Genomic DNA, 24,744 nt, shown 5'->3' with positions numbered 1-24,744 from the left:
CACTTTAATATTAGTAACTGATTACTCATGGAAGACAAATAAAGAATCTTCTCCCAAAAAATATATACAGCATTGAATGTCAGCACTCTGGGAAGTAAACAGTGTCGGTGTATTTCTGAACCATCCTAAATTATTCTTAATCCAGAAAGAAAGTGATTCATTTTTGCCCTTTAAGAAACAGGAGCAGTTTTTATATTGTGAAATCTTGGCAAAGGTTTCCTCTTCACAATAGGCAAAGGAAAGAAAGCTGTGTTAGGTACCATCTGTCAAATATAAATCCTTCAAAACTAGTAGTGACACCAGAATAAAATATGCACTGAGACATGGACAAGGTATTTAACTGCACCATCCTGTTAAGAGGAAATATCTTCACATGATTTATTACCCTTCTTTCTTACTGACATTAAAAAACTGTATACCCTCCTATGTCTCCTACCACTTCCTTCTCGGGATTATTAAGCTTAAAAATGCTTTGATTACTTTATAATTCTGTTTCCTTGACACATGACTCAATTCTCATCAGATAATAAATGTAAGAGATTCAAAAACAATAATGTCGACTGCAGTATGGTTTCTTTCATTACAAAATAAACCTGGAGGGAAACTCTGAGGTCTCCTACTCTCCTATTAAAATGTATCACATGAATTTAATGTATTCAATGTGGAACTTCTCTCTCTGCCTCTGGATGAAATCTCAGGCAGTCAGGCAGTCCCATGATTTTTCTAATAACAGTTAGAAATAAATAGGTAGCCTGCAGTCATTTAAAAGTAAGAAAATCTGTCTAAGTTTAGTATTTCAGTGTTCGCCATCTTGTGTAAGAATTATAAACATGAACACAATTGTCAGTTAAAGCACCCTCCCTTTCTTATTCTGGGGGCTTCTAAAGGCAGGAAACTGGAGACAGTGGCATGAACCTGCTTTCTTTTCTGCCCTTCATTTCCGTCCCTCCTCCCTTACCCTCCTGACCCTGGTTGCTGACTCACTCCAAGAGTCAAAGCAGCTGGAAGAGAATATGTGGAAGGGAGAAAACCCATCTTACTTGACTGGTCCTGTCAGTGTCAAAGGACGTGATGCAGCCGATGACACAAGTTGATTCTTCCTCTTGGGAACTTTCATAGTTTGTTCGGAGACCACCAGTGGAAACATGTATGTGCCATGAGGTAGGTGAAGCATATTCTCTCTCTCCAGCTATTCTCCCCTGTACAGTGTGAAATTTTCCATCAATTTACTCCACTCCATCTCTCCTCACATCCAATCCTTGGGAAAGTCTTGTTCTTCCTTTAGTACAAAAATCTCTAACATCCACCTTCAGAGATTTCAACTAATGGACAAGAAAGTTGTCACATGGACTCAGAGACCCTCTTAAAGATGACTATTCTGGTGATGTTAATATTTATTGACCACTTACTAGTGCGAGATCCTTTTTTAAACACTTTTCACAAATTAGCTCATTTAATCTTCACAGCAGACCTATGAGGTAGGAAGTATTACCTCCAGGAAACCGACGCATAGAGAAATTAAGAGATTTGCTGCGTCACTCAGCTAGTAAAGGACAGAGGTCCTCATATTTACTTAAAAAAGATATACCTCATATATCCATGCAGAACCAGGTGGCTCAGCGCCTGCTCCAACCCTTTCTTTAGCCATGTCACTCTCTGGACATCTGGCTGACGACCAGCAAAAAGAGTACAAGGCAGTCCAGGTGGCCACAGGAGTAGACCTGGATGGTGTTGCCGCACTCCCACCATGGCATTTTCCTATGACTTCTTTTGTTTAGCTTGTTCTTTGACAGTTAGGGAAGCAGCTAGCCTTGGTTCTTCCAGCTACATCTTCAGTTGTAGTCTTGGTCAAAAGCATCTTGGTTAATAAATAAACTAGCTGCTACAAGACCCCAGCCCGCAACATCTCAGGCCGACTAGGGAAAGCCAAACAGGAAACACTGGAAAACAGTGAATCCCCACTTCATCCACACCACTGAGATTTGGTCAGTTCTACAATATAAATATGTGTGTTTTCAGTCATTCTTCTGTGGGACATCAGAGCATTTCATCAGGAAAATCTGCCAAACTGGGTGGAGATAATCAGCTATAGAGTCAGAACAAATCCAAGCAATTATGTTCTATGTAAAGAGAAAGAAAAAGTCCCTCTTCTGCCCTTGTGTGTGTCACTGACAGATGTGAGAACCAGTCAAATCATAAGCAAATTCAACCCATCAGAATTTAATTCTGAAGACTTTTGCACCCTGGTAACTGATTGATCTCAGCTAAGAAAGCATCTCTAGCAAGAATTGAGAAGGCTCATTTTAAGCAAGATGGATGTATTAAAATATACATTATGAAAGATTAATGTGCAATAATAAAGTTGTTAGTAACTAACAATAAAATAAAATCTTTGTATCCATTTTAAATATCGAATTTAAATGAATAGTTGATATTTAAAAGAAATGAAAATGGTAAAAAACATGAAAAATACTCAATTTCAGTCATTCATTCATTAACTTTTAAAATGCAAATGAAAACAACACACAATACATGACTTTTTTAGACCTCTCTATTAGACTGAAATAACAAAACCTCTCTCAAAGTCATGCTCTTTCCTGATTTTATGTGTATTTTACATAGATACTCGATTTTCAGGAATTACACCAGAAATAATCCAGAGAACTCTGAATCCTCAGATATTCCCGCTTCATTGGCTGGGGAGGGGTGTTGCAGTGAAAGGGTGGGGTGGGTTACTGAGGCAACCCTCAGTTTGTGGTAAAACATTCTAACAATTCTGTGGTGCTTGATTCCTGTGGGAAAATTTGGTTCCTAAAAGATTAAACCCTCTTCCAACACTACAATTGATACTTTCAGTGACATCAGATTGTGTTGTTTTATTTATTGCAGTTAGACAGTAACTGTTCCGTTTTTGTTGTTTTGCATTGTCTGAATTGCTCGTAAATTATGTCTTCATTTTACAGACAGTTTCTTTTATTAACAATTTTTCCATTATCATTTATCATTATTATTTCCTTATTTGATGTGTGACATCTGCTATTATTCTTTACTCCACTCTTCTATTTCATTTTGGTTTGGTGCTTTTTGAATTATAGAACTTTTCTATTTTTCATCATCAAATTATCTCTTTTTTTCCTGAGTAATTATAAAACATCTTTTCTAAAAATAGAAAATTAAGCAATTTCCAAAAATGTGATCAGTATTCAAGTGTGTTTCTTATTTTTAAAATTTCTCACTTTAAAGTCAGCGAGGACTAATTTCAACATGTTTAAGATACAGGTTTGATCCTCTCCCCACAAATGCTAAGTTGGTCTCCTGACATCATTTAATGAAGAACTCTTCTCTGTACTCATTTGCAGTGACTCTCTCATTATATATTCCTATATCCTTAAGTTTCTACAGATTTCGTCAGAATTCTGCACAGAATCACCTTCAAGTTCCATCTGTGGTCACTATCCCACCCGAGTCCTAAGTACATACCATTTCCCTAATCAGTAGGTCCATCCATCTCTAATCCAGAACATCGTTGGAACCCAGTGGTCCCCATGTTACTGCAGCCCCCCAAACTCAAGCCAGCATCACCTCTTGCTTGGACCAGTGCAGAATCCCTCTGTTCCTTTCTACATGACAGCCAGAGGGATCGTTGAAAAACATAAATCAAACCCTATTTCTCTAATGTTTACAACCTTCCAGGAGCTTCTTACATCATTTAGACTAAAATGTAAAATGCTTCCTTGGGGTCCATGAAGCGCTGGATCATGTGTTCCCTAACCACCTCTCTCACCTCTTCTCATTTCACTCTCTAGCCACTGCCCCCAGAACTGTCTCCTTTCAGGTACTAAAATACAGTAACCTGGCTCCCACCTCAAGGCTGTTTTACCTGCTGACCCCATGCTAAAAATGTGTTGCTTTCCGATTCTGGCTCCGCTCCGTCGTTTGAGGCGCACTGACAATCACTTCCCAGAGGGGTCATCCCTGAGCTCCCTGTCCAGAGCAGTCACAGCCCCTCAGCTTTTCATATCAACCTCCTTTTTTCTACATCACTCTAACCATGGTCTGAAATCTCCTCACATACTAGTTTTCTTTTTTCTTTTCTCTCTTCTTTTATAAATTCCCTGAAAGAAAAGATCTTGTACGTTCTCTTCATGACTGTAAGCCAGCACTTGAAATAGCAAACGTCACATAGTAAGTGTTCAGTAGCTCTTTGTTGAGCAGATGGACAGGCAGTGCATAGAATTAGCAGTCCCCACATTTGCAGGCAGACTCTCTTGCCCAGCACCTCCATCCTTAGATTCATGCCTTCTGCAGTGAATTATTGTTTGTTATCACCCAGGTATTCATTGTGCCCTTCCCATTCATTACAGCCCTATGATTGCGGGACTGTTGCATGTCATCCCCAGATCCTGGAGAGCCCCCATCTCTCTAGGCACAGACATTGGTCCACTGATGAGCAGGGTACCTAACTCAGGCCTTGGAGACTGGAGGAGCAGCTGCGGGCTTCTGGGGAAGGTGCTGCCTTTTTCTTCAATGTTATTAAGATATAAATTAGATTTGATGCAATCCCAGTGAAAATCCCAGCAGGCTTTTTTAAGTTAATAAAATGAAGAAATTACCAAAGGTAAATGAAGAAATGCATGAATCCATGACTTTTTCTAAAATGTTTATTTAGGTGTTTAGATCATGTAGTTCCTCTTTTTCACTTTATATCATGAACCCTCCTAAATAGCTACAGTTTTCTAAATAGTGGCAAGTTAACTCTAAAATGTATACAGAAAAGCAAAGGACCTTAAATAGTTGTACTGTTGGCTATGTCCCATTAGTTTGGACATGTACTGTTATATCTTTTCTTTACTCTTCTAAACATACTTTAATTCTGTGCTTGATTTCTCCTTTACTCCTAATAATATAAACTTATAAAAGAGTGACTGGTTAGCTTTTGTAAATTCTGATATAGTTAGAATTCTAAAAATTCAAATTTGCATTGCTGATTTATCAGTATTTTCTGCAATAGTCAATAAACATGATTTTGTGATTTTAACTATTTTGGAGATGGAAAAGAAGTGTGAGGTTTTTTTCTCTGAACAATTGAAATAAAATTTCTTCAAATTCTTGAAATGGTCTGCCACATAGCTTTAAAAGTAAACATCTGCTTAAGTTTCTATCACTGAATCGTCATGTTTTGCCCATTATATATTCTGAGGCCAAGAATAAAAACCAAGTCTTTACTTCGGAGTTTTTTCTCTCTGTCTTGTGCCATCAAATCTTGCTAGAAAGAGGAGAAATACAAGTTGAATAGCTATTCTTAGCGAAGAAATGGCTTCACTCCTCTATCTGTCACACTTTGTCACACACATCTGAGAAATTTCAACAGAAAAATAATTGGCCACTTGCCTCTTGTTCAGAAAAGGAAAATTCGAGAGGAATGCACCATGTTCATAAACCTGGGGCACTTACTGTCCTCCTGCCCACACAGAGTTGCTGCAGTTCATTTTGTGCTGACATGTACCCTATGAACTCCTAAATGCAGGAAGTTAATTAAAAGTATACTGCTGTCCTTCCTATAAGGACATTCTGACAACAGCGTCACTTCATATATTTACAAGGGCATCTAAAGAAATTAAAGAGACATCCATTCCTCTCCCTGGGAATCACCAATTTAACGCAGATTAAATTTAATCATACATTGAACTACAAATACATTGTTGATTTCAGCAATCCTAGATCTGTAAGGAACTAAGCAGGCAATAATAACTAGGTATAAATGATCTGTAAGTAATAATTCTTTCATTTAATTAAAATAGTCATTCTTCCTATACAGCATTTTTCAGAAAGTAGAATTTTTCTTTGTATTAAATTGTCTCGTTCTTGTAGTTGCCAGGGTTTGGCTGGTTTTGTATTACCATTTACCTTTGCAAATTCTCTATAATAAGGGTAACAGTGTTACAGAATTCATAGATTTAACAATCCTCAAAGATGTAAATCTAACTTTATTCATCTCAGAGCTAGCACAGAGCCTGGTACCTAATAAGCACTTCACAAATTTATGTTAAATTGGGTACATGGCACTGACAAATAGTGCAATCCTGGAAAAACTTTACACCATTGTCCGAGACAAATCCCATACCTGGAGGCAGCTGTTAAGATCCGTTGACTTCCTTGGTACTCTGCTCAAGTTTTTTTCTCTGTTCTGGAAGCCCTAATCCAACTACGGTTCACTGGTGCTATCTTCTTTATAATCTCACTGAAGAAGGCAGAGGAGGACAGGGACAAAAAAGGATGGGGAAGAGTGAGAAAGGAGGGAGGCATATAAACTACCGAACCTCTCTACCTTACTTCTCTTACTGCTTTTGCTCAGAATGAGCCATCTAAGGGGTGGATATTGGTCAAGGAGAGATGCTCTCCATCAGGTATTCAACCAAGCATCTCATAGTCCACCTTCAGCCCACAGATGTGCTTTCTTGGACCAAGGCAAAATTGTCCCAGCTTTTTAGGATATTTGATGGTTTCCAAAACTTTAAAATCCAGGAAGTTTGTGTAAGTATCTAGATCCTGGTTTTTCTTGAAAAATCAGTAGACTAATCAATGTACGTCTCCAATTCTCCTCAGGGAACAGTGGGCTGGGGCTGATTAGTGATTGCCCCTTGGGATGGGGGCACATTCACCAATGCACGAGACACACCACCTCCAATCTACCTGCACTCTCAAATGTCGGGCTCATTTGTGATTGCACACAGGTGGTCAAGCACAGTGGCTAAGGTCATGGGCTTGGGACCAGACTGCCTGGGTTTGAATCCACATTCCATAATTTTTTAACAGTGCTCATCTTGGGGAAGTAACTTGGTCTTTCTGGACCTCATTCCCTGATTGAAACATGGGATGTAAACTGTTAACCCACCTTTGTGATGAGGAGTAAATGATTCTACACATGTGAATTCTTAGAACAGTACTTCACATTTTTGCAAGTAGCCAGTTAACATCAGTTATTATCATCGTCTTGCCTGAGTTGTGTTTTCTTATGGTAAGGTTAAGAAAAAAGTGCAATAGCACTTAACTTTTGTCTCTGTCAAAAGTGAGAAGTATACAATAAACTCAGAAAATAAAGAACACTCCTGCATGTGAGACATGCAAATAAAATATGCCTATGCCAAAGAATGGATGACACCATTATGAAACAATTCATGGTAAGAGCTTTAACCAGAGATACAAAATAATGGTGCGAAATGATTATTTAAAGAAGGAGGGGGGCGGAGCCAAGATGGCGGCGTGAGTAGAGCAGTGGAAATCTCCTCCCAAAAACACATAGAGCTATGAAAATATAACAAAGAAAAATCTTCCTAAAATAGAGACCACAGGACACAGGACAACATCCAGACCACATCCACACCTGCAAGAACCCAGCGCCTTGCGAAGGGGGTAAGATACAAGCCCCAGCCCGGCAGGACCCGAGCGCCCCTCCCCCTGGCTCCCGGCGGGTGGAAAGAAACCGGAGTGGTTTTTTTTTTTTTTGGCGAGTGCTTTTTGGAAGCCTTAAAGGGACAGGGACCCCGGTGCTAGGGAGGCAGGGCGGTGGGACTGGTGAGCGGGTGCCTGGGACAGGCACCTGAGGACAAAGAATATCCCGCATTTTTCCCTGCAGGACCGGTGGGTGGGTGCCTGAGACCGGCACTTGAGGACGGAGGAAATCGCGCGTTTTTCCCCCTTTTTTTTTCTCTTATTGGCGAGTGCTTTTTGGAAGCTTTAAAGGGACAGGGACCCCGGTGCTACAGAGGCAGGGCGGCGGGACTGGTGAGCGGGTGCCTGGGACCGGCGCCTAAGGACAAAGAATATCGCGCGTTTTTCCCTGCGGGACCAGTGGGCAGGTGCTGTTTGGAAGCCTTGAAGGGACAGGGACCCTGGTGCTAGGGAGGCAGGACAGCAGGACCAGTGAGCGGGTGCCTGGGACCGGCTCATGAGGACAAAAAAAAATCGTGTGTTTTTTCCTATTTTTTTTTTTCTGTTCCCTCTCTCATTGTTGCTGTTGTTGTTGTGGTTTGGAGAGTGCTTTTTTGAAGTCTTAAAGTGGCAGGACAGGTCACTTAGACCAGAGGCAGGGAATCTGGGGATCTCTGGGCACTCTAACCCCCTGGGCAGCAGGGAGCACAGAGGCCCCTTACAGAGATAAATAGCCTCCTGGCCGCTCCCCCTACAATGGGGCTCCACCATTTTGGAGGAGCAGCCCCAGCCAGGTCACGCCCACAGCAACAGCTGAAATAAACCCCATAGCAAACGGGCAGGTAGCAGAAGCCCTGTCTGCACACAGCTGACAAGCATAAGCCACTATAGGTCGCTATTCTCCCAGGAGAGGAAGGCCACAAACCAACAAGAAGGGAAGCTCTTCCAGCGGTCACTCGTACCAGCTCTGCAAACTATCTCTATCACCATGAAAAGACAAAACTACAGGCAGACAAAGATCACAGAGACAACACCTGAGAAGGAGACAGACTTAACCAGTCCTCCTGAAAAAGAATTCAAAATAAAAATTATGAACATGCTGACAGAGATGCAGAGAAAAATGCAAGAGCAATGGGATGAGATGCAGAGAAAAATGCAAGAGCAATGGGATGAAGTCCAGAGGGAGATCACAGATGTCAGGAAGGAGATCACAGGAGTGAAACAATCCCTGGAAGGATTTATAAGAAGAATGGATAAGATACAAGAGGCAATTGAAGGAATGGAAGCCAGAGAACAGGAACGTATAGAAGCTGACATAGAGAGAGATAAAAGGATCTCCAGGAATGAAACAACACTAAGAGAACTATGTGACCAAGCCAAAAGGAATAATATTCGTATTATAGGGATACCAGAAGAAGAAGAAAGAGGAAAAGGGATAGAAACTCTCTTTGAAGAAATAATTGCTGAAAACTTCCCCAAACTGGGGGAGGAAATAATCGAACAGACCATGGAATTACACAGAACCCCCAACAGAAAGGATCCAAGGAGGACAACACCAAGACACATAGTAATTAAAATGGCAAGGATCAAGGACAAGGAAAGAGTTTTAAAGGCAGCTAGAGAGAAAAAGGTCACCTATAAAGGAAAACCCATCAGGCTAACATCAGACTTCTCGACAGAAACCCTACAGGCCAGAAGAGAATGGCATGATATACTTAATGCAATGAAACAGAAGGGCCTTGAACCAAGAATACTGTATCCAGCATGACTATCATTTAAATATGATGGCGGGATTAAACAATTCCCAGACAAGCAAAAGCTGAGGGAATTTGCTTCCCACAAACCACCTCTACAGGGCATCCTACAGGGACTGCTCTAGATGGGAGCACCCCTAAAAAGAGCACAGAACAAAACACACAACATATGAATAATGGAGGGAATAAGAAGGGAGAGAAGAAAAGAATCTCCAGACAGTGTATATAACTGCTCAATAAGCGAGCTAAGTTAGGCAGTAAGATACTAAAGAAGCTAACCTTGAACCTTTGGTAACCATGAATGTAAAGCCTGCAATGGCAATAAGTACATATCTCTCAATAGTCACCCTAAATGTAAATGGACTTAATGCACCAATCAAAAGACACAGAGTAATAGAATGGATAAAAAAGCAAGACCCATCTATATGCTGCTTACAAGAAACTCACCTTAAACCCAAAGATAAGCATAGACTAAAAGTCAAGGGATGGAAAAACATATTTCAGGCAAACAACAGTGAGAAGAAAGCAGGGGTTGCAGTACTAATATCAGACAAAATAGACTTCAAAACAAAGAAAGTAACAAGAGATAAAGAAGGATATTACATAATGATAAAGGGCTCAGTCCAACAAGAGGATATAACCATTCTAAATATATATGCACCCAATACAGGAGCACCAGCATATGTGAAGCAAATACTAACAGAACTAAAGAGGGAAATAGACTGCAATGCATTCATTTTAGGAGACTTCAACACACCACTCACCCCGAAGGATAGATCCAGCGGGCAGAAAATAAGTAAGGACACACAGGCACTGAACAACACACTAGAACAGATGGATCTAATAGACATCTATAGAACTCTACATCCAAAAGCAAAAGGATATACATTCGTCTCAAGTGCACATGGAACATTCTCCAGAATAGACCACATACTAGCTCACAAAAAGAGCCTCAGTAAACTCCAAAATATTGAAATTCTACCAACCAATTTTTCAGACCACAAAGGTATGAAAGTAGAAATAAATTCTACAAAGAAAACAAAAAGGCTCACAAACACATGGAGGCTTAACAACATGCTACTAAATAATCAATGGATCAATGAACAAATCAAAATAGAGATCAAGGAATATATAGAAACAAATGACAACAACAACACTAAGCCCCAACTTCTGTGGGACGCAGCGAAAGCAGTCTTAAGAGGAAAGTATATAGCAATCCAGGCACACTTGAAGAAGGAAGAACAATCCCAAATGAATAGTCTAACATCACAACTATCGAAACTGGAAAAAGAAGAACAAATGAGGTCTAAAGTCAGCAGAAGGAGGGATATAATAAAGATCAGAGAAGAAATAAACAAAATTGAGAAGAATAAAACAATAGCAAAAATCAACGAAACCAAGAGCTGGTTCTTCGAGAAAATAAACAAAATAGATAAGCCTCTATCCCAACTTACTAAGAGAAAAAGAGAATCAACACAAATCAACATAATCAGAAACAAGAATGGAAAAATCATGACAGACTCCACAGAAATACAAAGAATTATTAAAGACTACTATGAAAACCTATATGCCAACAAGCTGGAAAACCTAGAAGAAATGGACAACTTCCTAGAAAAATACAACCTCCCAAGACTGACCAAGGAAGAAACACAAAAGTTAAACAAACAAATTACGAGCAAAGAAATTGAAAGGGTAATCAAAAAACTACCCAAGAACAAAACCCCGGGGCCGGACGGATTTACCTCGGAATTTTATCAGACACACAGAGAAGACATAATACCCATTCTCCTAAAGTGTTCCAAAAAATAGAAGAGGGAATACTCCCAAACTCATTTATGAAGCCAACATCACCCTAATACCAAAACCAGGCAAAGACTCCACCAAAAAAGAAAACTACAGACCAATATCCCTGATGAATGTAGATGCAAAAATACTCAGTAAAATATTAGCAAACAGAATTCAACAGTATATGAAAAGGATCATACACCATGACCAAGTGGGGTTCATCCCAGGGATGCAAGGATGGTACAACATTCGAAAATCCATCAACATCATCCACCACATCAACAAAAAGAAAGACAAAAACCACATGATCATCTCCATAGATGCTGAAAAAGCATTTGACAAAATTCAACATCCATTCATGATAAAAACTCTCAGCAAAATGGGAATAGAGGGCAAGTACCTCAACATAATAAAGGCCATAAATGATAAACCCACAGCCAGCATTATACTGAACAGCGAGAAGCTGAAAGCATTTCCTCTGAGATCGGGAACCAGACAGGGATGCCCACTCTCCCCACTGTTATTTAACATAGTACTGGAGGTCCTAGCCACGGCAATCAGACAAAACAAAGAAATACAAGGAATCCAGATTGGTAAAGAAGAAGTTAAACTGTCACTATTTGCAGATGATATGATACTGTACATAAAAAACCAAAAAGACTCCACTCCAAAACTACTAGAACTGATATGAGAATACAGCAAAGTTGCAGGATACAAAATTAACACACAGAAATCTATAGCTTTCCTATACACTAACAATGAATCAATAGAAAGAGAAATCAGGAAAACAATTCCATTCACCATTGCATCAAAAAGAATAAAATACCTAGGAATAAACCTAACCAAAGAAGTGAAAGACTTATACTCTGAAAACTACAAGTCACTCTTAAGAGAAATTAAAGGGGACACTAATAAATGGAAACTCATCCCATGCTCATGGCTAGGAAGAATTAACATCGTCAAAATGGCCATCCTGCCCAAAGCAATATACAGATTTGATGCAATCCCTATCAAATTACCAGCAACATTCTTCAATGAATTGGAACAAATAATTCAAAAATTCATATGGAAACACCAAAGACCCCGAATAGCCAAAGCAATCCTGAAAAAGAAGAATAAAGTAGGGGGGATCTCACTCCCCAACTTCAAGCTCTACTACAAAGCCATAGTAATCAAGACAATTTGGTACTGGCACAAGAACAGAGCCACAGACCAGTGGAACAGATTAGAGACTCCAGAAATTAACCCAAACATATATGGTCAATTAATATTTGATAAAGGAGCCATGGACATACAATGGCAAAATGACAGCCTCTTCAACAGATGGTGCTGACAAAACTGGACAGCTACATGTAGGAGAATGAAAATGGACCATTGTCTAACCCCATATACAAAGGTAAACTCAAAATGGATCAAAGACCTGAATGTAAGGCATGAAACCATTAAACTCTTGGAAAAAAACATAGGCAAAAACCTCTCAGACATAAACATGAGTGACCTCTTCTTGAACATATCTCCCCAGGCAAGGAAAACAACAGCAAAAATGAGCAAGTGGGACTACATTAAGCTGAAAAGCTTCTGTATAGCGAAAGACAACATCAATAGAACAAAAAGGAACCCTACAGTATGGGAGAATATATTTGAAAATGACAGATCCTATAAAGGCTTGACGTCCAGAATATATAAAGAGCTCACACACCTCAACAAACAAAAAACAAATAACCCAATTAAAAAATGGGCAGATGAACTGAACAGACAGTTCTGTAAAAAAGAAATACAGATGGCCAACAGACACATGAAAAGATGCTCCACATCACTAATTATCAGAGAAATGCAAATTAAAACTACAATGAGGTATCACCTCACACCAGTAAGGATGGCTGCCATCCAAAAGACAAACAACAACAAATGTTGGCAAGGCTGTGGAGAAAGGGGAACCCTCCTGCACTGCTGGTGGGAATGTAGATTGGTTCACCCATTGTGGAAAGCAGTATGGAGGTTCATCAAAATGCTCAAAACAGACCTACCATTTGACCCAGGAATCCCACTCCTAGGAATTTACCCTAAGAACACAGCAATCAAGTTTGAGAAAGACAGATGCACCCCTACGTTTATCGCAGCACTATTTACAATATCCAAGAATTGGAAGCAACCTAAATGTCCATCGGTAGATGAATGGATAAAAAAGATGTGGTCCATATACACAATGGAATACTACTCAGCCATAAGAAGTGGAAAAATCCAACCATTTGCAGCAACATGGATGGAGCTGGAGAGTATTATGCTCAGTGAAATAAGCCAAGTGGAGAAAGAGAAATATCAAATGATTTCACTCATCTGAGGAGTATAGGAACAAAGGAAAAACTGAAGGAACAAAACAGCAGCGGAATTACAGAACCCAAAAATGGACTAACAGGTACCAAAGGGAAAGGAACTGGGGAGGATGGGTGGGCAGGGAGGGATAAGGGGGGGGGGGGGGGGAAGAAGAAGGGGCGTATTAAGATTAGCATGCATGGGGGGGAGGGAGAAAGGGGAGGGTGGGCTGCACAACACAGAGAGGACAAGTAGTGACTCTACAACATTTTGCTAAGCTGATGGACAGTAACCGTAATGTGGTTGTTAGGGGGGACCTGATATAGGGAACAGCATAGTAAACATAGTATTCTTCATGTAAGTGTAGATTAAAAATTAAAAAAAAAAAAGAAAGAAAGAAAGAAAAGGGGGATTACTCCTTGATAGGATAAAACTATTGGTAAATCAAAGATCAACGCATGCTTTAAATATCCTTAATGTTGATCACTTAAAGGGTGTCAGATGATCAGCTATGGAGGTACTCTTTTCTGATAATATTCCTTTCTCTTAATAAAAAAAAAAAAAAAAAAAAGCAGTTCCTGTGTGCTGACCTTCAATGAGTTCTGCACAGTGGTATAGAGGGCATGTCAAAGTGTGGGCAAAGGGTCTGTTTGTTTCTATGCAGAAGATCAAGGCCTAGCTTGGATACCCAGAAAATGAACTAAGATACGATATGAGAAGGAGCTTCCAGCATCAGCACTCTCTGGAGGACTTGTGCCGGGGAATGATCATTAAAAAGCCTCCACAGGGATCCGGACGATGCTGCGGTTGTGGCTGCATCCAGCCCACCATCTCCTGGACTTGCCATAGGAATGAGGAGGGAGATGTCTAGGCTGGCATGTGCATACAGTGAGACAACGAATTTAACCGGATCTGTACTATTGGAACTCAACCAGGAGTTGGGAGGGGTGCAAGTTGTAGCACTCCAAAATCTTATGACTATAGACTATCTACGGTTAAAAGAACATATGGGATGTGAACAGATCCCAGAAATGGGCTGCTTTAATTTGTCTGATTTCTCTCAGACTGTTCAAGTACAGTTGGACAATATCCATCATATCATAGACAAATTTTCACAAATGCCTAGGGTGCCTAAATGGTTTTCTTGGATTCACTGGAGATGGCTGGTAATTATAGATTTGCTTAGTTTATGTCACCGTATTCCTATTGTTAATATGTGTGCGCAAGGTAGTTAGTAGTTTAAAACCTATACATGCTTAAGGTACTCTACAAGAAGATACGTCAAAGAAATAATCAATCCTCCCATGTTTCCTTCCATATGCTACATCTATAGCTTTTCTTCTTCCTTCCTAATTACAACCCTTAAATAGAATTCGTGCCTCATATCGAATTTACCGAGCATCATAATTCCTCCAGGTGGTAAAGATACCTCGAGACAAGTGCTGGGCATAGAAGCCACAGGGCATAAATCTGCAAAGAAGTAAAAAGCTAACCTTTTCAAACAATATGGCTTCTCTCTCACTTACCAACTTTACATTTCCCTGTATGGCGCCGGAAGATGACTGGTTAGCCAGAGACGGGTAAGATTCCTCAAGGGAGGAACAACCTAAGACAGGCACAGTCGCAGGGGGGCCATCAGGTGAGAATTTGGGGATCAACAGAGGTGAGGCTCAGAACCTCATCCCCCCTGCTTTGAGAGAAATCTTCTGCATCCGTGGATGTTTTGCTGCCCTTGTCTAGCCTGGATTAATACTTAGTCCATAGGCACACACCTGATCATCTGATCATCTACATTTGCTCTCTTACAGCACTAAACTATGTTTTCTACCTTTATCTTGCATCTACCTACCACTTCAGCATTTTATTAAAAATAATAATAATAATAATAATAAAGGGAGAAGTGTGGGATCAACATATAAATCAAGTACAAAAATCAAACGAATATTCATATTTGACCTGATTGTTTATAGGTCATAGTGCGTGATCAAAACCGAAAGTTTCTGTGATGAATGCCCTTGTACTGTTAACCATGTAACAATTTATTCACTATGTAAGAATTCGTTCACCGTGTAAGAACTTGTTCGTTATGCTTCAGAAGATTGGAGACTGATGAGAATTAGACTTGAGATGTATTAATGATTGTACATTGAGCATTGACCCCCCTATACTGAATTTTATTGTTGTTAACAACCATTTGATCAATAAATATGAGAGATACCCTCTCAAAAAAAAAAAAAGGAATTGGGATTTCAAAAAGAGATTTAATCAAGCAATATAATTGGTCTTGATGTAAAACACAGCAATGTATTAAAGGAAAAGAAAATGGCAGTAACTCTGCTTCCCTCATTTGCTTTATCTTCCTGCCCCTGGTAAACATTCAGTTTTGTCACCCCAAATTTAGGCTTTAGTTTCAAAACAAGTCTAAGAACTGCCTGAAAAGAAAAAAAGGTACTTTTCTGTGTGAGGCAAAATGAACTAAAACCCCCCAGACATTAAAGAAGCCGAGTGTAGATCCATTTAATTTTTACAGTATTGTAATAACAATTTACAGGAAAGCTGTGAAATGAATAATCACAATTTAAACAATAAATTTAATAGTATGGTAAATGTAAAAAAGATTTCTATGAAAAGTTACCTAGGCTTACAGAACACCCCCTTTCACAAAATGAAGCAATATAAAATTAATTTAACAGGAGACTCAGAGTAAGCCTGTCATGCAAAAGCAGAGAGGAAAATAAACTAATATTGTAAACTTTGATAAGAATCCTCCAGAAACAGAAAAATCAGCAATATATTAAGAGAAGACTTTGAGAAACAATTCTGTGTTGGTACAAAACAAGAGCAGAAAATCAAACTGAAGATGTTGGCTGCAACTCTGGAAATTCTCACCAAGCCTGAGAGTGCTGTCGGCCCAAGGAGAAGGTCTGAACATCTCATCTGGAGCCTTCAACCCATCCCCAGCAGGAAGTAATGGGGCCAAGTTTAAAGAAGTCCTAAGGTTCACAAGATGAAGGTTTCAGAGTGTCTAAGGAATAACTGCCTGAGGCATGGCTCACCATATATCAAATTCATCCAAAAGATTTTCATAAAAAACTGCAAACCCAGAAATTTTGATTCAGTCAGCGCTGGATAGGAAAGGACTCAGCAACTCTAAAGGTTACCTACTGAGGCATTATTTATATAGCAAGTGACCATCTGTGGGGAAATGGATAAGTAAGCATGGTGCATTCATGGACTGGAATACTCTTGCAACTGGCTTTGAAAAGTGAGGAACTTTTTTGTGTGTGAATACGAGGTAATTTCCAATATACTTTGTTAAGGGCGGGGCAAAAGCATGATGCATAACAGCATAATATGCTATCACTGGAAAAAAATTATAAAGATACCTCTATTTGAATAAGGTATTTCAAGTAGCATCCATAAGAAACTGATAATATTGACTGTATCTGGGAAGAAGAACTGACTGGGAAAGGAGAAAAAAGAAGACACCTGTTTTTTATTCTTGAATTTTGGACTAGGTGAACGTATTACTTAGTCTAAAAATAAATGCATATCTTAGAAAATAGAAAGAAAAAGAGGAAGAAAAGGAGGGAGGGAGGGAGGGAGGGAGAAAAGGAGGGGAGGAGAGAGGGAAGAAGATCAGATCATAGGAAAATAGCACCTGCAAAGTTTTGCTGAAAAAAATCTGTATAACAACAAAATGCAGTCATGCCAAAAAGACTGGAAATGCAGAGGGCAGTGCACAAAAGACTGGCAGTGAGCTCAGAATCCATTTAATTATAAATTATCATTACAGCAATTGCAATTATAAAATGAAAGTTAAATATTCTTATTTTTTTGAAGGGAAAAAATAATGTCAAACTTAACAAGAATATAGTTATAATAGAGAGATAACTGGTACTGAAACTCAGAATCCAGCCTGCTGTCAGAAGTTCAAAGGTGGTCAGCAGTAATTACACTAATCCAGTCACTCGATCATTTCTAGGTACCAAATTCTGAGACCCTGTGCTAGGCACCAGGGATCCAGCAGTGAATGAAACAGACACATATCCACTCTGTCACCATACTTCCATTCCAGTTAAGAAGCCTCTTTCACAAGTCTCTAGATGCTACTTTGTTTCTCAGGCTGGACGCAAGAGGAAGGAGTAGGCATAAGCATATTGTTTAAAGTTTATACAAAGAATCAGTCAAGACAAATAATTTCTGAAATACTAATAAATAGTATTTCATTTATAAATGCTAATAAATAGGGAGGGAGAAAGGGACACAAAAATACAGATGATATCATGCAAAAAAGAAAAAAGTAAGCAAGGAGGGAGCAAAATCTTAAAATGACAGAATCAAGAGCAAACATAAAATGTAACTATATTACTATATAAAATAGATGGTTACATTATATACCTGTATATGCTATATGGTACAAATCTCTGCTAAAACATTTTAAAGTTTAAGAATTAAATAGATCAACAAAAATAGGAGGAAAATGGAAAAGTTTGCAAAGGGTATTTCCAGGTCCTATTCATTTTAGGGATAATTTCTTATTAAACCTATATTTGTACTTAAAATTGTTTCATAGAAAATAAAACAAAGTTCCCAAGTTATTTTTAGAAAGTTAGCATTCTAAAGCAATCAAAACCTAATAAAGACAATGTAAGCCAATTTCTTTTTAAATATTGATGTGAATTAAATAATAGACTTACATAAGAGTCTAGCACTGCACTGTGTAGAGAAAATATGACTGGAGCCAGTTTACTAGGAACATAAGAGTGTTGAATATTGGAGAATCTCTTAGTAAAATTCATGGTAGTGATGACTATGGTATTAGTTATACAGGTGTATGTATTTGTTACAACTTAACAAAACACACACTTCTATGAAGGGTGAATTTTTATTGTATATAAAGTACACCTTAATAAACTTAACTTTAAAAATCATCCATTTGAATAAACATATTTCTTTGATTTTTTTTAATGTGACATTATCTCAGATTAAATAAGAATTGATAGCAAACTCTTTAATTTGTATATAGCCACAGGTTGTATACACAACTTATGTATTTACAGAAACATAATGAAACATATTCTAAATTCCTACATTTGTTATATATATCTCAAATGTATACAAAAATGTATACAAATATATTTTAATACAATGATACCAATTTTAGAGATTTATTCCTAGGAAATAGTAGGACATATATGTAAAGATATTTATGCAGGATGTTTATTATGATGTTGCTTATTGAAGTGAATAACAGGAAAATTGAATATCATTTGTATGTTTATATATTACATATAAAACACTTAATTAACATTATGTCCAAGAATATGTGGAAAGGTATAAATTGTTAAAGTTAAACTGTTGATTCAAATTAGCTTAATCATTAAGCTGATGGAAGGCCCAACCATCAGCAGTTCAAAGAAGTCATCAAGGATCCAGATTATTTGCCTCTCTCTCCTCATCTGATGTTTGAGTACCATGTTCCCCTAAAGAGATTCCCTTCACAGTCCCATGATGGTGCCAGAGGCCATCATGCTTCTTGCTTCCTCCCTCCACAGAAGTAGGATTGTGAAAGGAAAACACCTCTCTCCTAACCATTGACTCCAAGTCATCTGGAGTCTGGACCAGTAGCAATCTGCACAGAAACACACAGTGATTGGCTTAGACAAGAGGCTGTCCCTGCACTGGATCTGGGCTTACTTCTACCTGAGTCATGTAGGAGAGGGATAGATGTTTGAATAAACTAGGAATTCTTGTTGGAAAAACAAGTGGAGCAAAATGGACACAAGGTAGGCCCCCACTGGTACTCCTAAAACCACAAAATGCTGAGAGTGGTTGTTATTTGGAGGTTGGATCATGAGTGCTTTGATTTTTTGTGGGGTGTTTTCTTTAGTCTTATTTGTGTGTGTCTGCGTTGCTTTATTTACAAAGATCATAGACCATTAAAGGAGGAAAATCTATACTTGGGAAGTTACATGGATCAGTAACTGCACCTTTAGATGTTAGAAATTTCCATCCTAGGCAATTGTTAGAAAGCCATAAACATATACAATGAAAGGAAAACAAGAGATTCCCTCTGGCATTTTGAGGATTCCCCAATCCATGTCTGCTTTGACAATATACTTATCTATGGATGCTCAACCATTTGTGGAAGAAATATAAGCATTCTTAAACATGTAGTGCTTGAATACTCAAATACAGAACAATAAATGTATCTGAAGCAGAATATCTATCTTCCTATCTCCTTTTCATCTTTTCCTCTGTTCTTTAATTGGTATCTCTTCCCTTAATACTCCCTAACATTATCCCAATTAAGTCCTAAGACTGTAAGGTACTCTGCTTAAAGAGTCTAAGATTCTTAAATGTTATGAACCTTGTTTAAAATATGTAGTCTGACTTCTATGACCCAGCAAGCCCACTCCAGTGTGTATAGGCCTAGCAGAAATGCAATACAGATGTTCACCAAAGGATATGTTCAAGAAGATTCATACCAGCACTACCCATAATAACCCAAACTTGAAGCAAACCAAATGTCTCCAGCAGAATGAATAAATTATATATTCACACAATGGATTACACTGCAAGGAGAATGTCCAAATGCAATTACATGCATCAACATGAGCAAATACCCCATGCAAGTTGAATGAAAGATGCTGAACACAAGGAACACAATGTAAGACTCCATGCATATAAAATTCAAAAAGTGGAAAGCTAACATCGCTAATCATCAAGGAAGTGCAAATTAAAACCCAATGAGACATCACCTCACACCAGTTAGGATGGCCAACATCAAAAAGACTAGGAACAACAAAGGCTGTCGAGGATGTGGAGAAAGGGAAACCCTCCTACGCTGTTGGTGGGAATGTAAATTAGTTCAACCATTGTGGAAAGAAGTATGGAGGTTCCTCAAAAAAATAAAAATAGAAATACCATTTCACCCAGGAATTCTACTTCTAGGAATTTACCCAAAGAAAACAAGTTCTCAGAATCAAAAAGACATATATACCCCAATGTTTATTGCAGCACTATTTCAATAGCCAAGATATGGAAACAACCTAAGGGTTCATCAGTAGATGAATGGATAAAGAAGATGTGGTACATATACACAATGGAATACTATTCAGCCATGAGAAGAAAACAAATCCTACCATTTGCAACAACATGGATGGAGCTAGAGGGTATTATGCTCAGTGAAATAAGCCAGGTGGAGAAAGACAAGTACCAAATGATTTCCCTCATTTGTGGAGTGTAACAACGAAGCAAAACTGAAGGAACAAACAGCAGCAGACTCACAGACTCCAAGAAGGGACTAGCAGTTACCAAAGGGTTAGGGGTAAGGGAGGGTGGGTTGGGAGGGAGGGAGAAGGGGATTGAGGGGTACTATGATTAGTACACATGATGTGGGGGAGTCACAGGGAAGACAGTGTAGCACAGAGAAGACAGGGAGTGAATCTGTGGCATCTTACTGCACTGATGGACAATAACTTCAATGGGGTATGGGGGAGGACTTGATAATATGGGTGAATGTAGTGACCACAATGTTTTTCATGTGAAACCTTCATAAGAGTGTATATCAACGATACCTTAATAAAAATAAAAAATAAAAAACAAAGAAATCCAAAAAAAAAGAGTGGGAAGCTAATTGATGGGGATAGAAGACAAAATGGTGGCCAAGTCTTGGGAGGTGACAAACAAAAGTGGATATGGGGGCCTTCTGGTGTTGATGCATTACTAGATTTCTTAATACAGATGCTGGTTGCACAAGGGAGCTTGATTTGGGGTATGTGTTTTTCTCCTGTGTATGTATGTATTGTGCTTAAAAATTTTTTTTAAGTTTACTTAAAACAAAATTTGGCCTGAAATATGCAGGTATCATTTCTTTATACGTTCTTTTAATAGATAGCATGAAAGCTCTTAGCTGCATAATGTTGTTTTACTACATCATCCCTGAACAGTTAAAAAACTGAGGTCCAACTGAAATGGAAATTCCAGTCTCCCAGTAATAGAGCCCTCAAGAGCAGCTCCGCCTCCTTGTTACCCTTCAGAGTTTTGATTGACTCGATGGGACAATTTTCCTAGCTTAGTGTGACAAATAAGCCTCCAATGGGTTTCTATCCTATTTCTGCCCCTTGGGAGCTGCCTGACTTAAAGTAACTTACTTTGCAGACCCTGTTTTATCATCTGTAAAACACTGTTAATAAAGAATCATTCCTACCTCATGTAGTTGTCATGAGAATTAAGTAAGCTGAAAGGCATAGAGCACTGAGAGCAATGAGCTCACTGGATGACACTGGCTTGCAGAGACTCCATGATACACCTTTCAAGTTCTGGAAATCGAGGGGTGAATCAATGATGTCTTACAATCCCTGGTGGTCAGATGGCAGTTGTAACATAGCTGTCACTGTGTGGACAACTTTTATTTTTCCTTTTAATGTGTACTGAATGAAATATGAAAATAACACTTTGTCTAAATAAGCAGTCTTTGACAAACACAAAGAAAAATTTTAGGAACCAGCTTTTTTTTTTCTTAGGGGCAAACAAAATCATGGTGCATGTTAATGGATGGCACATTAGACTTGATGCAATGTCCTCAGGAAATACCTCAACTCAGCCTAGAAGCTTTCCAGAATTATTCTATTTTTAAAATGTTTCCATTCATCATTTGATTTTGAATTATATTTAAAGATCGATCATTTTAAACTAGGTGTTTTCCAGTGATCAAACTTTGAAGTTTCCCTTGGAATTGAGCAACAGAAAGACTTCCCAGGGATGCACAGGTCTGTGACCCAGTGCCCAGCTATCACTTGCTTCCTTCTGCTCTGAAAATGCCTTGTCCTTTCTCCACTACTACTCCCAGAGCACCAGCGAGCACAGGGCCCAGGTGTTCCCTCGGGTCCTCACCGCACTCCCTTCTGAGCTCAAATGTCAGTTCTTCAGGAAGATTTCCAGCAACCCACACACCCAACAGCTCTGGGGTTCCCCTGCTTAGCTGCATATTGGAGTCATGCGGACATCTTTCCGTTAATACCGGTGCCTGGGTCTCAGTCTCAGATACACCTAGTTAATTGTTCTGGGGTGTTACCTGGGCATTGGGATTTTTACCCCTCCCTTCCAGCCCCTTAGCCACCCCGGGATTCTGCCAAGATTGGGGAACTACTGCATCTCCCTGTTTGATGATTTTCTGATATTCTCTTAATTGCTGAGTTGATATCTGTATCTTCCATCAGTTGCTGAAGACATGGAAGTTTACTTTCATCAACATGGTCCAGCCCAGCATCCCGCACCCTGTTACCAGCGGAGCCTCAGAGCGTGACTTCTCAAGAAGTAAGACCTTCGGCTTCTTCAACAGTTGCCACTGAGCCTGAAGGGAATTTAAGGGGTCATTCACAGTAGGCCTTTGGCAGCACGCGATTTCTGGCCGGCCACTCCGTCCCCGCCCCCAGGGGCCGGGCCAGAAGGGGATGTTAATGGAGCTGACTGCGCCCCCGGGGCGTCCCCTTTGATCGGCCTCGGGACAGTCTAGCAGATCGCTCCCCGCCCAGGAGCCCCAGGAGCACAGGACAGGGTCCCAGAGCTTGTTTACCTGCTTCTGGGGTCTCACAGTGCAAACAAGGAGGAGGACCCAAAGGAAAGAAAACTCCCACTGCGAGGCCCCGGCACGCGGAGCAAGGGGGCGCTGCAACTGCCACTGCGCAGTTCTCCAATCCCGGGGCGCGCTTACTCCGGCGCGGAGCCGCCGGCAGTGGCCTCTTGGGAACCACAGCCGGCGCCCGGCGCGCGAGCTGCAGGCGCAGCCCCCAGAGCTCCGTGTGATTTATTTCAGCCTTTCGCACCAATTATGTCCCGGGGATATGCTAAGCCAACAAAAACTCCTCCAGAAGCGAACTTAAAGATGCATGTTAAGTGAGAAAAGCGAAGTGTTGCCCACTGTGTATAAAGCGTGCAGATAGGTGGGGGACAGATAAGGAGATTCAGGTGCACATACCTACTTGCAGGAACAAACAAATAAAAAACACCGGAAATACAAGTTAATCGTGGTTGCCAGCTGGCCAAGCTGTGAGACGCTGCAACCTGGTGGCTTTTTGAGTTTTTTTAAGCCTTATGCAAGTATGTTTTAAAATATATATGTTGATTTTCTATTCTATAATGCATTGTATACTGCTGTATATATTCTATTGTGAAAGATATACTTTATTATATATAACATCACACAACGTGTACCATACACACATACACCCGTCTCTGGTTGGCGGAGTCAAAGAAGTCCAAATTGCCTTCGACACCGACCTAACGTTCAGAGAGAAAGGCTCGCGGAGTGAGAAGGCAAAGACAGCGGACAGGGGAAATGCGTAGGAAATACCTCCCCCGAATCTTTTTGCCCAAGACAGCGAGGTGGTTGTGGGGAAAGGGACCAAAGGAAACAGGCGCTCTACTACCCGGGTGCGACCCGGGGGGCATTTGGAGTTTTCCGCCTGCGGCTGGGCGAAAGCCGGAACCACGCGGGGAGAGGCTCTTGCTGGCCGTGCCTGGAACTGGTTTGGTTTGGTGTGCTCGGGCCGCCTACCAGGCTGCGAGCGGGAGCGCTAGTGCGCCGCTCTGGAGACCCGCGGCGCGCCGGGAGCCCAGGAAGACCCCCGGGGCGGAACTGGCTGCTCACGCGGCTGGGTAAGGACGGCGTCGCGCGCCAGGGCGGGACGCACCCCAGAGCCAGTCTCGCCTCCCTGCGCGGCCGCAACATGACGCTTTCAAGCGCCTGCCGGAGAGGCAAGAGGGGCTGGGCGCTCCGCGAAGATGGCCGCGACCTGCGCCTGGGACCGGGTGGAGGAGACGAAACTGAGAAAGCACGGGGTCAAGAACTGGCCATAGCGTCGCTGCCCCTCCCTCTGCCAATCGCCCCTCTATAAAAGCTTGAGCCGAGCCACCCCAGTTTTCTATTAAAGGTTTCCGAGTCCCAGGGAAAGAGCCCCTCCTTTCCAGCTTCTGCATCCGCCCGGACGTGACACACTTTGTGTGACCTCAACCAAGTGTACTTGACCTCTTCCAGCCTCGGTTTTCTTCTCTGTCAAATGGGGATAATAAAAGTATCTACCTCTATGAGGCGGCACGGAGGGTTAAATGGGATATTGCCTGCCAAGGACTTGCCCAGCTCTCTCTGGTGGAGAAGGGTCCACCCTAGCTGAGGTTGGTTATCCAAGCAGGATGACCAACCGCGACGCAGGGTTGGGATTTGAGGTGGAGTAACGGGACCCAGCTTCCTCTGAGATTTTCTAAAGGTTCGGCGGTTGCAGATGGGCACCCAGCGCTGCCCCTCCGAAGGTTCACTCGCCTCCTCCGAAGCCACACAGGATCCCCATTCCAGCGCCTACTTTGACTCCTTCCCCTGCAAAGAAAACCATGACCGGCACGCCGCCCCCTCCACACACCCTTAACCCTGCCCCGGGGGCCCGGCAGCTCAGAGCGC

General features: G+C 40.6%; 1 long non-coding RNA gene across 1 annotated transcript; it reads right to left on the bottom strand.

The window, feature by feature from the left end:
* Nucleotides 1-1,053: 1,053 nt before the first annotated feature.
* Nucleotides 1,054-22,946, bottom strand: LOC140846488 (uncharacterized). The gene is made up of 4 exons (XR_012125619.1): nucleotides 22,867-22,946; nucleotides 22,576-22,644; nucleotides 6,125-6,241; nucleotides 1,054-1,199 (listed from the first exon to the last, which is right to left on the bottom strand). It is a non-coding gene; the product is annotated as an uncharacterized lncRNA (long non-coding RNA).
* Nucleotides 22,947-24,744: the final 1,798 nt, after the last annotated feature.

The sequence above is a fragment of the Manis javanica genome, chromosome 15 (genome assembly GCF_040802235.1).
Source record: "Manis javanica isolate MJ-LG chromosome 15, MJ_LKY, whole genome shotgun sequence".
Classification (NCBI taxonomy): domain Eukaryota; kingdom Metazoa; phylum Chordata; class Mammalia; order Pholidota; family Manidae; genus Manis; species Manis javanica.
This window is presented reverse-complemented; position numbering and strand designations above follow the sequence as displayed.